This window comes from Mustela nivalis (assembly GCF_964662115.1).
Source record: "Mustela nivalis genome assembly, chromosome: 5".
In the NCBI taxonomy this organism is placed as follows: Eukaryota; Metazoa; Chordata; class Mammalia; order Carnivora; family Mustelidae; genus Mustela; species Mustela nivalis.
The window spans coordinates 39,701,019-39,715,886 of NC_139024.1; the positions used below are offsets into that span (position 1 = coordinate 39,701,019).

Below are 14,868 nucleotides of genomic sequence, written 5' to 3' on the forward strand. Positions count from 1 at the left end.
CACTCAAAAATACTTGTTGGCTGCAGAAAGGAGTGAAGGAATGTGACAAAACCAAGTCCCAATTTAAACATCACTCGGGATTCAGGTGACAGATGGATGGATGGATTAGAGGGGTCAGATGTACGACAGAAAGCAGCAGGGGCTGGCTGCGTTCATCAGGAACCTCACTGGACCCAAAGACCAGATGAGAGACCTTCCTCCTCATTGTCGTCACTGCCACAGCGCAGCTGGCACACTGCATTGTGCCTGTTCATGGCTCCATGTCTTCCCCCATTTGTCTGTGAGTTCTTTGGGACAGCCACCACCAAGTTTTTCTCCATTGCAGGCTGGTGACACGGTAGATTCTCAGCCAGTGTGTGATGAATAAATGAATGAATATGAATGGAGAAACAGATGCTAACTATATGATCTTTGGCATGGTACTTAACCTTCTAAATCTTAATTTCAGTGGTAAAATGGAGACAGTGATGGTCTCTGCCTCATAGGATTCCCACGAAGAGTGAAAGGAGTAAAGCCACCAAGGCTCTTAGCACCGGGCTGCCCACGGCGGGCACACACGAATGGCATCGTGCAGTCTTTATGACTGCAGGCATAATTAGAACAACTGAGCTTAAGGTAAAGGAGCAAGATTTCAGCCGCAAAGACAGAAGAAGAGTCTCGTGTAAACTTTACGAGAGCAGGACCACGTCCTTCTTATTCCCTTTTGTGTCTCCAGTGCCTGGTGTGGGGCCAAGACAAACCATTGGCTGAGTGTGTAGAAAGTGAGACTGATCGAAGGTGGAATGGGCATCCTGGGAGGGAGAGAGCTACTCATCACTGGAAGTAATCAGGCAAACGATGCCTACCTGCTAGAGATACTGAAGAGGGGAGCCTACTTTGGTAGGACAACAGAGGAGTTAACCCCAGAGATCCCTTGCAATTCTGGGATAATTTGTGTTCTTTGATTACCCTGGTCAGACAGCAGATTCCTCCCAGGCAAGAGCTGGGAATGAAGTAATATTTCTAGAGCTACTGAACATAGTACTTTCATCATCTTTCATGGGAAAAGGGAAGCATTTTAAATGCTTCAAAACTGAAGATAATGAAAGAAAGTGAAATCTGGAATTTTCTTGAGTCTAAGGATGAAGGGAAGCTTGACAGGAGCCCAAATCTAAAAAAGATACCTGTACTCGGGGCACCTGGGTCAGTGGGTTAAAGCCTCTGCCTTCGGCTTGGGTCATGATCCCAGGGTCCTGGCATCGAGCCCCAAGTTGGGCTCTCTGCTTCTCGGGGAGCCTGCTTCCTCCTCCCTCTCTGCCTACTTCTCTGCCTACTTGTGATCTCTGTCTGTCAAATAAATAAATAAAATCTTAAAAAAAAAAAAAAGTTATCTGTACTCACATGTTCATTGCATCATTATTCACAGTAACCAAAGCATGGAAACAACCCAAATGTCTGTTGATAAACGGATAAAGAAAATGGGTGTGTGTGTGTGTGTGTGTGTGTGTGTGTGTGAGAGAGAGAGAGAGAGAGAGAGAGAGAGAGAAATAGAATATTATTCACCCCTGAAAAAGAAGGAAATTCTGCCATTTGCAACAACATGGATGAAAGTGAAGGACATTATTCTAAGTAAAATAAGCCAGACAGAGACAAAGTCTTCATGATCTCACTTGTATGTGGACTCTAAAATAGTCAAACTCCTAGAAGCAGAAAGTAGGATTGTGGTTGCCAATCTTCTTAGGGGAAATGGGGGAAATGAAGAGAGATTGGTTTAAGGGTATGACTTTCAGGTATAAGATGAATAAGTTCTGGAAATCTAATGTATAGCGTAGTGACTATAGGTATCGTACTGTGTACTTAAAACTTGCTAAGAGGGTAGATCTTAAGAGTTCTCACCACACCAAAAAAAAAAAAAAGAAGAAGAAGAAGATGGCAACTATGGTGGTACATATGTTAATTATCTTGATTGTAGTGATCATTTCACCAAAAAAAAAGTATCAAAACCTCAAGTTGTATACTTTAAATATATATAATTTTTTTCTTTCAATTATACCTCAAAGAAGTTGGGGGGGAAAGCTAGGAGCCCAAGACTCTCAGATAATTATGCTTTGCTTAATGTGCTTTTCTTTAGCAACTGCAGAAACTTCTGTATTTTCCAGTTGGAAAAATCTGAATACTATTCTCATTGTGGTAAAATACACATGACATGCAGTTTACATTTTAACCATTTTACTATTTTTAAGCATACAGTTCAGTAGCATTAAGTACATTCACCTTGTTATACAACCATCTCCAGAATTTTTTCATCATCCCAATCTAAATATTTTTAGATAGATGTTAAGATTTTGCTTAAGAAATCTGTTTAGAAGCTAAAAGTAAGCTGTTGATTAGCAATTAGCTTTAAAAAAAAAAAAAAAAAGGAAAACCGGTAGAATGTTATTTTCCCGATATAATCACATGAAGCTGCTTTCATATGAAATAAAGTAGCTGAATTTCTTGAATAGAAAAGGTGCTTTTGAGAGGTTTCCTGTGTTTATAAATTGATTTAAATGTCATTTGTCTGAGAGTTCAGAAAGATTAAAAACTATATAGATTTCATGCATACCAATCACTGTGGTCAATAAAAACTCTCAAAACCTTCTATTCCAAGAGTCAATAAATGACATTTTACAAGCATAGACGCTACCGGAGAAATGAAAATCACCAGCCTCGGGTAATTTGGTTACTTGCTTTATTTGTACCTATTTGCACTACAGTTGCTTTCACAGCAGGGATGTAATCAGTCCACCTGCCCACATCAGAACTCATGGATAAGACATGAAATCCATTAACAATAAGTCATTTTTGACAGCAGAAAGTAGTTTCTGTTTCCCCTTCAGCTGACCTCACAGGGCATCTCCAAGTGCTCTGCGTGCTGGGCTCCACTGCCGGGGAATCCGTGCAGAGGTGGGCCTGGCCCTCATCATTCTCCTGGGCCTCACACATCACAGCCTGGGTGGGGGGGGGATAGGGATGGGGGGCGGTTCCTGCAGCCCAGGACAGCTCCCCACAGGAGGGCCCAGCAGGCCCAATCAGACCAATTATAATCAGCTTCATTTTGTTTTCTTTTACTTCCTCCATTTGATCAACACAGAATCACCAAATTCAAAAGATTCCTGAGCAGCAAAGGTGAATGAAACAAACAGCTAATATCAGACACCATTTCAAGAGCAAGCGCCTGGATAAACCTGTAATAGAATTTCCCACTTTACAACTCTGAAGATGAAGAAGGCAAGTTACCATGGAAACAAATACTCTCTTTAAAGAGAGACAGGCTCCTCTCTTAGTCTGAGCTCTTTCCAGAAGGGAGGAGGGGTGGGAGGAAAGGCAGGCCAAGGATCTTCAACCAGAACAATGAAGTTTTCTTCTCATTGTTGAAATTTTACCTGTGAAATTTGCTTGAGGGGTCAGCTCTAGCCTATTTCATTTTCCTGGTTGTACAATTAAAACAAAACAAAACAACAACAACAAAAACCTTGAGTCAGGTATTTTAAGATACTAAAGCAAAATAACATTTTATTGATAATTTCATTCCATTTTTTTCTTTATTCAATGAGTGACACATGTTGGTGACAAGTGAAAACTGGCAGTATGTGTCATAATAGGCAAAGAGGACTCACTTGTCCTGGTCTTCCCATTCCCAGAACACACTCTTTGAGGTAACACTCTGTTGTCCATTTTTTTTCTGCCTCTGCCTTGTTCGTGTATATATGCATTTAAGAGATTGTATACAAACAAAAGACCCTAGTAACCCAATTTAAAAATGGGCAAAGAACTTAAATATCTCTTTCTCCAAAGAAAATATACAAATGATAAGTAAGCACATGAAAAGATGCTCAACAATAATAATAATTAGGGAAATGCACATGAAAACGAGATGCCACAGTGAGATACCACTTTACACCTACTGGGATGGCAGTTATAAAAAAATAAAAAAAAAAAATTACAAAATAGTAAGTATTGTTGAAGAGGTGGAGAGATGAACCCTTATGCACTGCTGGTGGGAACGTAAAATGGTAACAGTCACTATGAAAAATGTTACCATGTGATCCCCAAATTCCACTTCTGGGTATGTACCCCAAAGAATTGAAAACAGGGACTTGAGCAGATATCTGCACACCTTTGTTCATTGTAACATTATTTATAATCACATTACTTTATTTTTTAATTGAAGTGTGTAGCTGATATACAGTGTTAACTTAGTTTCGGGGGGGCGTATATCATACTGACTCAGCAAGTCTGTATGTTACACCACAGTGGCATTATTTACTGCAAGTAGAAGCAACCCAAGTGTCCACTGACAGATGAATGTATAAACAAAATATGGTACACTCATACAGTGGAATATTATTCATCCTTAAAAAGGAAGGAAAGGCTGACATGTGCTACAGTATGGGTGAACCTATGAGAAATTATGCTAAGTGATGTAAGCCAGTCACAAGAGGACAAATACTGTATGATTCACTTACATGAGGTGCCTAGAATAGTCAAACTCATAAAGACAGAAAGTAGAAGTGTGGCTGTCAGCGGCGAGGAGAGGTGGGAGTGGGAAGTTAGTGTTAACAAGGTACAGCTTCTGTTTGGGAAGACGGAAAAAGTTTTGGAGATGAATGGTGGCAATGATTGTACAACAATGAGCACATCTCTACACTTAAAAATGGTTGAAATGGATATATATCAGTTATATTTTTTAAAAGACAAAAAAAGACTAAAATAGTAAATTTTATGTTTAGTATATTTTAACACAATAACAATTTTTTAAGTTATGTGTCTGTACAAGGGTGTTTCTGTATATATAGCTGACCTTTGGACAACACAGGTTTCAGTTGTGCAGGTTCACATATACGTGGATTTTTTTCCATCAATACAGTAGAGTACTGTAAATGTATTTTCTCCTCCTTGTGATTTTCTTTACATTTCCTTTATCTAGCTTATTTTTATAAGAATACAGTATATAATATCTATAAAACATACAAAGTATGTGTTACTCGACTGTTTATGTTATCAGTGAAGTTTCCAGTCATCAGTAGGCCATTCGTAGTTAAGTAGTTAAGTTTTAGGGGAGTCAAAAATTATCTATGGATTTTCAGCTGGGGTGGGTGGGGTGCCACTTCTAACCCCCTGCATTGTTCGAAGGTCCACTATATAGAGAGCTAGATGTACAAGAATTTCATTTTTGCTCTTGATTGCTCTTTCACAGAAAGAGAATGATACTACTTACCCATTCTTTATGTAACAAACCCCAAACCTTAATAATATAATCATTTAATTTTGCTTAGAATTAGGGATTCTGTGAATCAGGAATTTCCCCCAGGCACAGAAGGGACAGCTGGCCATCTCTTCTTCTTGGTGTCTGAGGCCTCTAGACAGAGTCCAAGCCTGGAGGCTTCTTCACTTACACATCTGGCGGTTGATACTGGGTCCTCATTTGGATTGTCAACCAGAACATCTATGTGTGGACAACCTACCTGGGCTGCTTCCTTGAACTTCATCATAGCCTGGCCACTGAATTCAAGGGGTGGTATCCCAAGAAAGCAGAGCAGAAGTATATGACATTTTTATAATCTAGCCTCAAAGGTCACATTGCATCCCTTCTGCTGTACTCGGTTGAGGCCACTACAAAGATCTGGCCAGGTTCATGGGGAAGAGCTCAGTGGGAGGCGTGTTAGGTTCTTTGGAGGAGGAATCTGTGGGAGGGACAGTGGTGTTAGGACATCTTTGGAAAACACACTCTGCCACTACACATTCATTAGTTTGCAGCTTGCTCTTACAGCGTTTCAGAGATAACCCTAAAAGTTCCAGAAGATGTAATTTTTCAATTTTTCTCAAAATCACTTTTAAATTCCAAACTAATATAAACAGAGTAACCAAACTTGGAATACATGACAGAAAAATCTATCCACAACCCCCCTCCTTTAACCAATCACAGTAATTATTTTTTGTCTTTCTAACTCCATAGTTTTCTTATACATGAAGTTCTGTGTCCTTTTTTATTTTCCCTTAGCATTAAGTGCCCAAATTCACATCCCAGTACTAAGCTATCTTCTTTATTTTCCTTATATGGACAAAGCAAAAGAGAGTAGGGTATACCATGGGATAAAGTCCTCAGCTCAAACCTTTTGCTTGGCCTACTCCTACCTCAAACTCCCTAGAAAAATCACACCAAAGTTTCAAGTCCTCCATCTTCTTTAATGACCACAGCAGCATGAGTGAGCTGTGTGTCTGGCCACAGTTACATAAGGAGCAAACTGGCGACTGGCCAGGCATGGAATGACCGCACACAAGCTTTCACCCACTTTTCTGCTACAAAACCTTGGCTTCGGGATTTCAACAAATACACGGAGCTAGCATTTTAAAGATTGGCAAAGCCCGTATCTCCCAAACTCTGCTCCAAACTACCACTCGTTGTCATTGGCCTGCTGTGAAATGAGAAAAAATAACGAAAATGTGGTGAGTGTTTTATAAAGCTAAATGTATTCACTTTTTTAAAAGCCGGGCTTTCTTCTGGGATCATTTTTTAAAATGTCAACATGTATTTTCTTTTATGACATAATTTTGATCATGGATTTTCTTAGCATTTCTAGTTAGCAAAACAAATCTGGCAATTCGAAACGCAGTAATCCTTAAACTTAAGTTTCAACAATTTTATGGCTCTGTGACATCCCAAAGTCAAGGGAACACTGATCCAGTCCTGACTCCCTCCTTACAAAGAATCTTAGGGTTTGGTGTATAATGTTTGTCAGAAGGGATGACCTGGAACGCCTGGGTGGCTTAGTCGGTTAAGCCGCTGCCTTCCACTCAGGTCATGATCCCGGGGTCCTGAGATCAAGTCCTGCATCAGGCTCCTTGTCCAGCAAGGAGCCTGTTTCTCTCTCTGCCTCTGCCTGCCACTCTGCCCACTTGTGTTCTCTCTCTGACAAATAAAGAAATAAAATCTTAAAAAAAAAATCTTTAAAAAAAATAAATAAAGGGGCACCTGGGTGGCTCAGTGGGTTGAGCCTCTGCCTTCGGCTCAGGTCATGATCCCACGGTCCTGGGATCGAGCCCCGTGTCGGGCTCTCTGCTCAGCAGGGACCCTTCTTCCCTTCCTCTCTCTGCCTGCCTCTCTGCCTACTTGTGATCTCTGTCTGTCAAAAATAAATAAATAAATAAATAAATAAATAAATAAATAAATGAATAAATAAAAATTTTAAAAGAGATGACCTTCTCAGGTAAGGGGAAAGACTGGCTGATGTGAGAGGAGGTTCCAGAATGCCGAATCCTGTCTGTGACAGTCCGGTTGTGTGCATCGAGTGGGTCAGTTATGCTCAGAGTTTCTTATCTCAGCCATCAAGTCCTGTCGGTTCTGCCACGTTCTCCCGAGGAGGGGTGAAAGGCTTACCGGTGCCAAGGGCAAAATGCCATGGCAGTGCTGGGCGTCTCATTGTGCTGTGTGCTGCCTTCCTTGGAGCTTTCCCTCAAAAAGGCTGCTCAGCAGGTCCTGCCTGCCGCGGCTGGTGGAGAAGTGTGAGGAGGGATACTCGAACATATGAAGTATTTCCCTGGGAGTTCTTAAATTTCAATGAGAATATTCTGTAATTAAAATGCCGCTGCAGGATTTTTTAAAATAACAAATTGCCGTCTAATTTCCCTTTGATCTGCTTTTTCCACTTGGGTTGCAAGGTTTTATAGAATTTTCCCCAAACGCTTTGAGTCTGCAGGAATTTTGTTGCATTCTGATTAAACTTCAAAGGACAAAATGCCAAGCCACTAGAACAATCTGAGCTTTTTACTATTTCATTTATGCAATAAGCATTTTCATAGCATCTACAATGTCCCAACGTTGTGTGAGGTGTTGGAGAATCGAAGATGAATAAATACGGCCTGGTCCTTGCACTCCCTGGGTTCACTGTTTTCCAGGACCTGATTGAGCCATAAACAGAAGATTGTAATGCCATGTGCGGCAGTAGAGATGCCATCACACGGCCATTCTATATAGGGTCTTGTGAGAGCAAAATGGCGGCACTGGCTGAGCTGACACTTCGTTTATTTAGATTTTATTTTTAAGTCATCTCTACACCCAATGTGGGGCTTGAACTCACAACCCTGAGACCAAGGGAAGGGTGGCTTGCTCCACTGACTGAACCACCCAGGTGCCCCTGAGCTGACACTTCAAATGAAAATTAAAGGAAGACTCAAAATCCAGCCAAACGAGGGCATGAAGGCATCCCAGGCAGAAGAGACAACATAGGCTCAGGTCCAGGGGTAAGAAGTGGTATGACCCTGGGTGTGTGTGTGTGTGTGTGTGTGTAATGTATGCCCACCCACGTGTATGCAACTGTGTATATGTGTCTGCCTTTGTGTGTGTGATGGTGTTTCCATGAGCGGAAAGAGCTGGAGGTGGTATGGCCTGGGACACTTGACTGAATGGCAGTGGGGGCACGCAAGTTGATCTGCAACAAGTGACCAGCATCCTGGATTAGTTGTGCGTCTTAGAGAAAGAGATTCAAATGTTTGCTTTAGACAACCTGGAAAGAAGACAAAACTGACTCCTACACAGATAAATTTGACTCTAATGTTTGTTGTGAGCTCATCTATTGGAGACTCTGAAGAAACTAGGGCTCAGCCCTGGAGCAGAGAACCCAAGTTCTTCTGTAGAACTGATTGGCGGGATCCTTGTCTTCTAGAGGCCAATCCAGGACTTCTCAATACCTGATGCCCATGGGCATCCATGGAGGTCTTGTAAAGATGCAGACTCTGACTCAGTGGCCCAGGATTCTGCATGTCTAAGAAGCTCCCAGGTGCAAGTGCTGCTGTCCACAGAGCACACTCTGAGTAGCAAGATCTGATGCACTTGCTGCAGTCTTGGTCACCTGCCAACCCAGACGGACCACAGGGGACTCACGACCCTCAAATCACTGATCAGTGGTGCGGAGTCTGCCAGAGGCCCATGTTTGGATCCTCAGGGGACACAAGACCCCATTCGGCAGGGGTCCAGGCCTTCAGGTTTGGCTCCACAGACCAAGAAGTAAAGGGTGGAAGTTGAAGTGAAGCAGGTAGAAAAGGTTGTATAGGGCTGGCGCATGCTCAGAAGATGGGCCCAGACACCTCCTGTGACAGGTGTTAAGATACTAAGGGGCACAGAAAGAAAGAAGGAGCTTAGGCAAGGGCCCAGGTAAAGCCTCACTCAGGGTACTTAGCACTGACTGTGTGCCACGGACTGAATTTATGCTTCACGCAGATGTCACATTTCATCTTCATCCAAAGCCCTTGCAAAGCAGACTATAAATCCCTGCTAACAAAGAAGGAACTTGAAGTGCAGAGCAATTCAGTAAATCATCCAACTTCCCAGCAGACACACTGTGGAGCCACAGTTCACACCCAGGTCTGCACGATCTGAAAGACCAAGGCTTTCAGGTGCCACACACCGTCCACTGTTCTTCATAACAATGGTTGAGATCCACGCTCTGTGCCTCTGACTGATGTATCCTACCCTGGACATTTGAATCTAAAGCAAGTGAGGTGAGCCATGAATAAAGGAAGCAGCAGGCCAGGAGGAAAGCAGGTCAGGAGGAGCTGGCATCTGAAGCAGACCAGGCAACTGGACCACTCTTGGAAATACAGTCCTGGCCCTCTTGGTGCTGAAGGTCCTCTGCCTCCATGTAGACCAGCTAAGAGGAAGAGCCCTCCTGGCCTTGGCCTGTGCCTCGGTAGACAAAGTGGCTGGTGGGCATCTGAAAGCCATCTTGAATAGAAACTTTGGCAGAAGTGGAATATTTGCCTGAGAAGAAAGAAGACAGGGCACTAAATGGGAAGACTATATAATATGACAAAGTGTCTAGAACACCGTAAGCAGTCAGTCACTGGGAGCTGCTTTTCCTCTTCTTGTTGTTGTCATGGGGCTATGTCTGTGCCTTGCTTCAGAACCAGCCAGAGAGAGACTAGGAACATTCCCAGGCACTTCAATATGAAATTGCCCCAGGAAGCCAGAGCCTCAGTGAGTCCAGCCAAGCGGCCAAATCAGCCAGCGGAAGTTTCATAAAGTGCTCTGGAGGAGCAAGGGCCTCGCCACGCTGTGCACGTGGACATCAGCCTGTGGGGGGCACCTGGTCACTGCTTATGCCTGCCTGTTCTTCCTCGCTCTCACAGCCCAAACACTGTGCTTCTAGCGGCCAGGAGCCTTTCTCTAGAATGAGCCTCAGCCTGGAGTTGAAAGACCCACTCTGCCCCTGCCTGCCACACCTGGTCCCCACTGTGCTGCCTCCCTCAGGACCAAGGGAGGGGACGCCTGTGAAAGGAGCTAAACAAAACCCACAAAGGCCTCCACACACAGAAGCAATGACATTACTCCACAGATGTCCGGCCATTCTATTCTAATTTGGGAACTTATGCTTTACTAAAATCTGATTACCATACCCTCTGTGTTTCCTCTAAACGGCCTCGAATCCTCTGAGGAACGAGGGAGCATTTACTTGCATATACACCTCCACACAATAAATGTCTATGTAGAGCCAAAAAGCAAAATTACACATATAGATCTAAATACACCTATAGGTATAGAGATACACATCTGTATGCATACAGACACATATTTCTCTAGCTAGATATAGATAAATATTTTCTCCTCTGTATTCAACTCAAAGGACCACTTGGAAAGCAGGTGAGACATTTGCACAGTTAGTCTAAAAGATTATTTAAAAACAGAAATAGCTTGGAGCAGACGACTGGAAATCATTCCTTGCTGTAGCTCCAATGAAGAAAGCTGTCTAATTCTTGGAAATTTAGACATTCTGCTAGTAATTTAGCACAAAAATGGGCCTGGCTCAACCTGCTCTTCACATTTTGGTAATTTAAAAGGACATAACGGAATTTTATTTTAGTGGTAATTGCAAACTCATGCAGAAAATGTAAATGCACATTTCATGATTAGCTTACAGCATAAACTATGGCTTCTATTAATGTATTCCAATTTGTAATTCTTTTCACAGTATGAGATTTGAAAGCTGTGATTAAAATTAATTAGGTTAAGTAAAGTTTATCCCCCCTGAGCACTGCTATTGGGAAAAAGCAAGAGGAAAATGCGAACTACATCTGGCTCTGTAGGAAGCTGTGTCTTCACAAGAAGTCGGCTGACTTCTCCTCTCCCCACAGAGGTTGCATGCTGCTTATTTGGCATATCTCAAGCACCATGTATCTCCTCAAGGAGCTAATTGAACCATTAAACTATTCTTTGCTGGCTCACAAAACCACATAGACTGTGACTACATCATCTTCAAATAAGGGTATTAGGTAGATCCATCAATTGTTTAAACACAATAAATCTGGGTGGGGGGGGGCGCGCGCGACACGTTTGGGTAAACCTAAGGTAATGGAGGCCACCCAGAATTCAGTACCGTAATTGCTGTGAAAGAGGCGCCCATGAGGGACTGGCAATGAAGATAATGACTAATTAACACCTGTATGAAGCTCTCTCCTTCGCATATTGTCTTAAATATTACCTCACTTGATCTCCTCAACAGTCCTGACAAGGAATCCTTACTGTTGTCCCATTTCACAGATGAGGATACTGGTGTTCAGTGAGGTGCCCAGGATTGAAAAGTGCTAGAGATCAGACCCAGTTCTAATCCTACACTCCTACAGTTCAGCTCTATAGCTACTCAACAAAACAAAACAAAACTTTTAACCTATGTCTGACCTACGTTTTCTCTATGGGTTGAGTGTCATTGCTCAGTCTCATATAATAGGAACTAAGGCAAAGGTTAACAGCTCCAGAATGGTGTCCTGCATCCCAGTAAATAGAGAAGAAATTTGGAGGGCCAAGAAAAGACAAAGTGAAAAACTGGCACAGGGACACTGCTTCTCTTGGAGATCCTGGTTGGACTTCTCTAGTCTTCCTTTATGGTCCCTTTGCTTAATACCCAGCAACTTGTGCAGCCCCGACTCCCCTTGTTTCCTTTGGCACAGTTTAGTCCCGGCTTCTGGTCCAAGCCCTGGGAATACAGTCACAGCTAACATACACCTGCTTCTGAGCTTGCCTGTCCCATGTCCTGAGTCATGATGTTCCCTTGCTTCCTGTGACTCACCCTACCTGATCTTTACACTGTCTGCTCTGAGTTCATTCAAGAAGGAGTAGATGGCCCTATCATCAACTTGTGATGATGTGTATTAACACGGTCTATATAAAATCTAAAGATGGGAACTTCCAGCTCATTCGATAGTAGATGAGTAGGAAAGACGGCAGAGTGGGTGGGACCTCATAATGACACTTATATCCAGCCACATGGAAAACCACAAGCTCTTAGAGACTAAATGCAGGATAAATCCTTGCTTTTAAGGTGGAAGATGGTATAAGAAGCCTCTTCTATTGCCAGTGGAGGTGTGACCAAGGAAGCCCAGTTCCCTGTTCATGTGTAGCTGGTTCCTACAACATATTGCTGGTGTGATTTGGGCCTCTGCTAAAATACCAACAAATGAGCTGGGAGTCGTCTCCAGAACCAAATCAGTCTCTGCTTGCAGAGGCTCCCAGTAACCCTGCTCTCTGCCCTGCTCCCACCTATGAGGAGCACAATACCTGCAGATATGCCTTAGCTGTGTTGGAGAAGAACATTCCATGGAAGCTGCCCAGCAACAGATGCACTAAATGAACCTGTGAACTCTTCTTTCCTAAAAATCCATCCAGTTCAACAAAAAGGAACAGCACTGAACCAGGGCTGTGGAAAAATAAGATGTAGGAGTTGTGGCCTCCAACCTTCAGGCAGGTGCAGTCTAGGGGAGGAGTGCAAATTCACTGTCCTCTGCTACAGGTTAGACTATTACGGGAAGTTTATAAACCAGCTTCAATTTCTGTATTTGTAAGTATTCCCTTGGGAGTGTATACAACACTTGGTAAGTTTTAAAATTTAGCCAAAAGTATGCTTATAGATTATTAATTCTTGGGATTTTTTAACCTCTTACTTCAATACACCTCCCAAGTTTTGCGTCTTGGGGACTCAGCACATTCTGGGGTAAAACTCTTGTTTAATTGTTGCTAAATTGAAGAGAAGACCACCCACAGAAGACAAGGCCTTGTGAATATTGTTTGATATTCTTAAGGTACCTAATTCAAGGGTAGAGTCCCATATTCTGAAACTAATAAGTCTCCAGAGATAAAAAATATTTCCCTGAAATTCAGGAATTAAATGAAGGACTGATTTTTTTTTTTTTACATGATAGTTAAATTTAAAAAGAACAAATAGCATATGGTTAGAAGTTGGAGAACACAGTTGGTGGTAATGTTCTCAGACCTTTCCCTTCTCTACACAAAAATGTCCATTTTCCATCTTCTAGAGCCATAGAAATCGGGGGTAAAAAGGAGCTTGGAGAGCATTTTGTCCAGTTCCTCCATTTCACAGCAAGAAAACAAATTCAGAGATTCACATGGGCTCTCCAGTCCGGGCTTTGCCCTGCCTTCTCCTAATCAGACTAATCCTATTTAATAGAATCCCCTTCCAGTAAACCCTGCCCTGTACAGGCAATGTTCAGCGGTGAGAGAAAATTTCAGCAAGTTCTGAACGCTGGGCTTTGGGTCCAGCATTCCCATCTCCCAGGCAGCAGAGGCAAACGGTCTTGCGGAAGGAAGGAAATAAAGGTTACAGTTTCCAGCTTTGAGGTGAGATGTCACATTGTCATAATTTTAAAGAACTCGCAACTCTGAACAAATGAGCTCCCTCAGCCCGAGTTTCCTTTTTACATAATAGCATCAACTCATTATGCTTTTGTGAGGAACAAATGCAACAGTGAAGACTTTATAAAAGCAATCCATAAGTGTTAACTGACTTTGTATTCATATTAGTATCAAAAGCGGACTTGGGGCGCCTGGGTGGCTCAGTGGGTTAAGCCTCTGCCTTCGGCTCAGGTCATGATCCCAGGGTCCTGGGATCGAGCCCCGCATCGGGCTCTCTGCTCAGCGGGGAGCCTGCTTCCTCCTCTCTCTCTGCCTGCCTCTCTGCCTACTTGTGATCTCTCTGTCCAATAAATAAATAAAAATCTTTTTAAAAAAAAAACAAAAAAAAAAAAACAAAAGCGGACTATTCTGAACTTGAACCCTGAGTCTGGGGATTTAGAACGAGGTAGACCCTGCCTCTGATGGGGTACGTGGCCTTGAGGACATGACTTCCCCCTCTCAGCCTCAGTTCCTTATGCAAAGGGGCGCTTCCTTTCAGGACCACTTTGGGGATTAAGTGATAGAGTGTATGTAAATGAGCGATTAATGCTCTTCTCCAGTACATCCTGGAGAGCTGTTCATCTGTACTTAAGCCAGTCACCAAGACATTCCTTTCAGGAGAATCAGGAAATCCTGTGGCACAGGTCTAGTGGCCCGAGTCTGAGGTTCTCCTTCATGCTCGGCTCCCCTCTTCTGAGTGTTTTAGAACTCTGGCTCCTCCCACCTTGACAATTTTCCTGGCAAATATCTCCCTCCACTTGAGTTTATGTGGCAGCTTTTATGTTGCCTTCTATGTCCAGCTTCTCTTATCTAATGCTAGCTCTTGAGCTAAAACCTTCCCAAACCTGGACTTCAGCTCTTACAGGGTAGAGAAGGGGGCCAGGCCCACCCCAGACCTGTGGTGCCCATTGGGGCTGTATTCGGTTTAGGGCGTAAGGGTGATGATACATTATGTATTAATTTCTCGCCCTTTTAGGTTATCTATTTTTGCAAACGTTCTTTAAAATACATGATACACGCAAAGATTCATAGTGAAGCATATGTTTAAAATGATTTTACAGATAGGTGTGCACAATCAAGCAATTTGGGAGACCTCTGCCCAGAGGTCAGCTGGGGCACAGGATCCACTCAGAGCCTCAGCCAGCCCCATGGAGAATGAGAAGCAGGGG

The 14,868-nt window shown here is 43.0% G+C and overlaps 1 long non-coding RNA gene across 1 annotated transcript in view; it reads right to left on the reverse strand.

Annotated features, from left to right (window-relative positions):
• Nucleotides 1-2,693: 2,693 nt before the first annotated feature.
• The window catches only part of LOC309864795, a 93,829-nt gene continuing 81,654 nt past the window's right edge, over nt 2,694-14,868 (reverse strand). The window contains exons 4-5 of the long non-coding RNA XR_014311767.1: nt 5,487-5,705; nt 2,694-3,449 (exon numbers count right to left, since the gene is read on the reverse strand). This is a non-coding gene — a long non-coding RNA (uncharacterized lncRNA). The remainder of the gene's footprint in view (nt 3,450-5,486; nt 5,706-14,868) is intronic.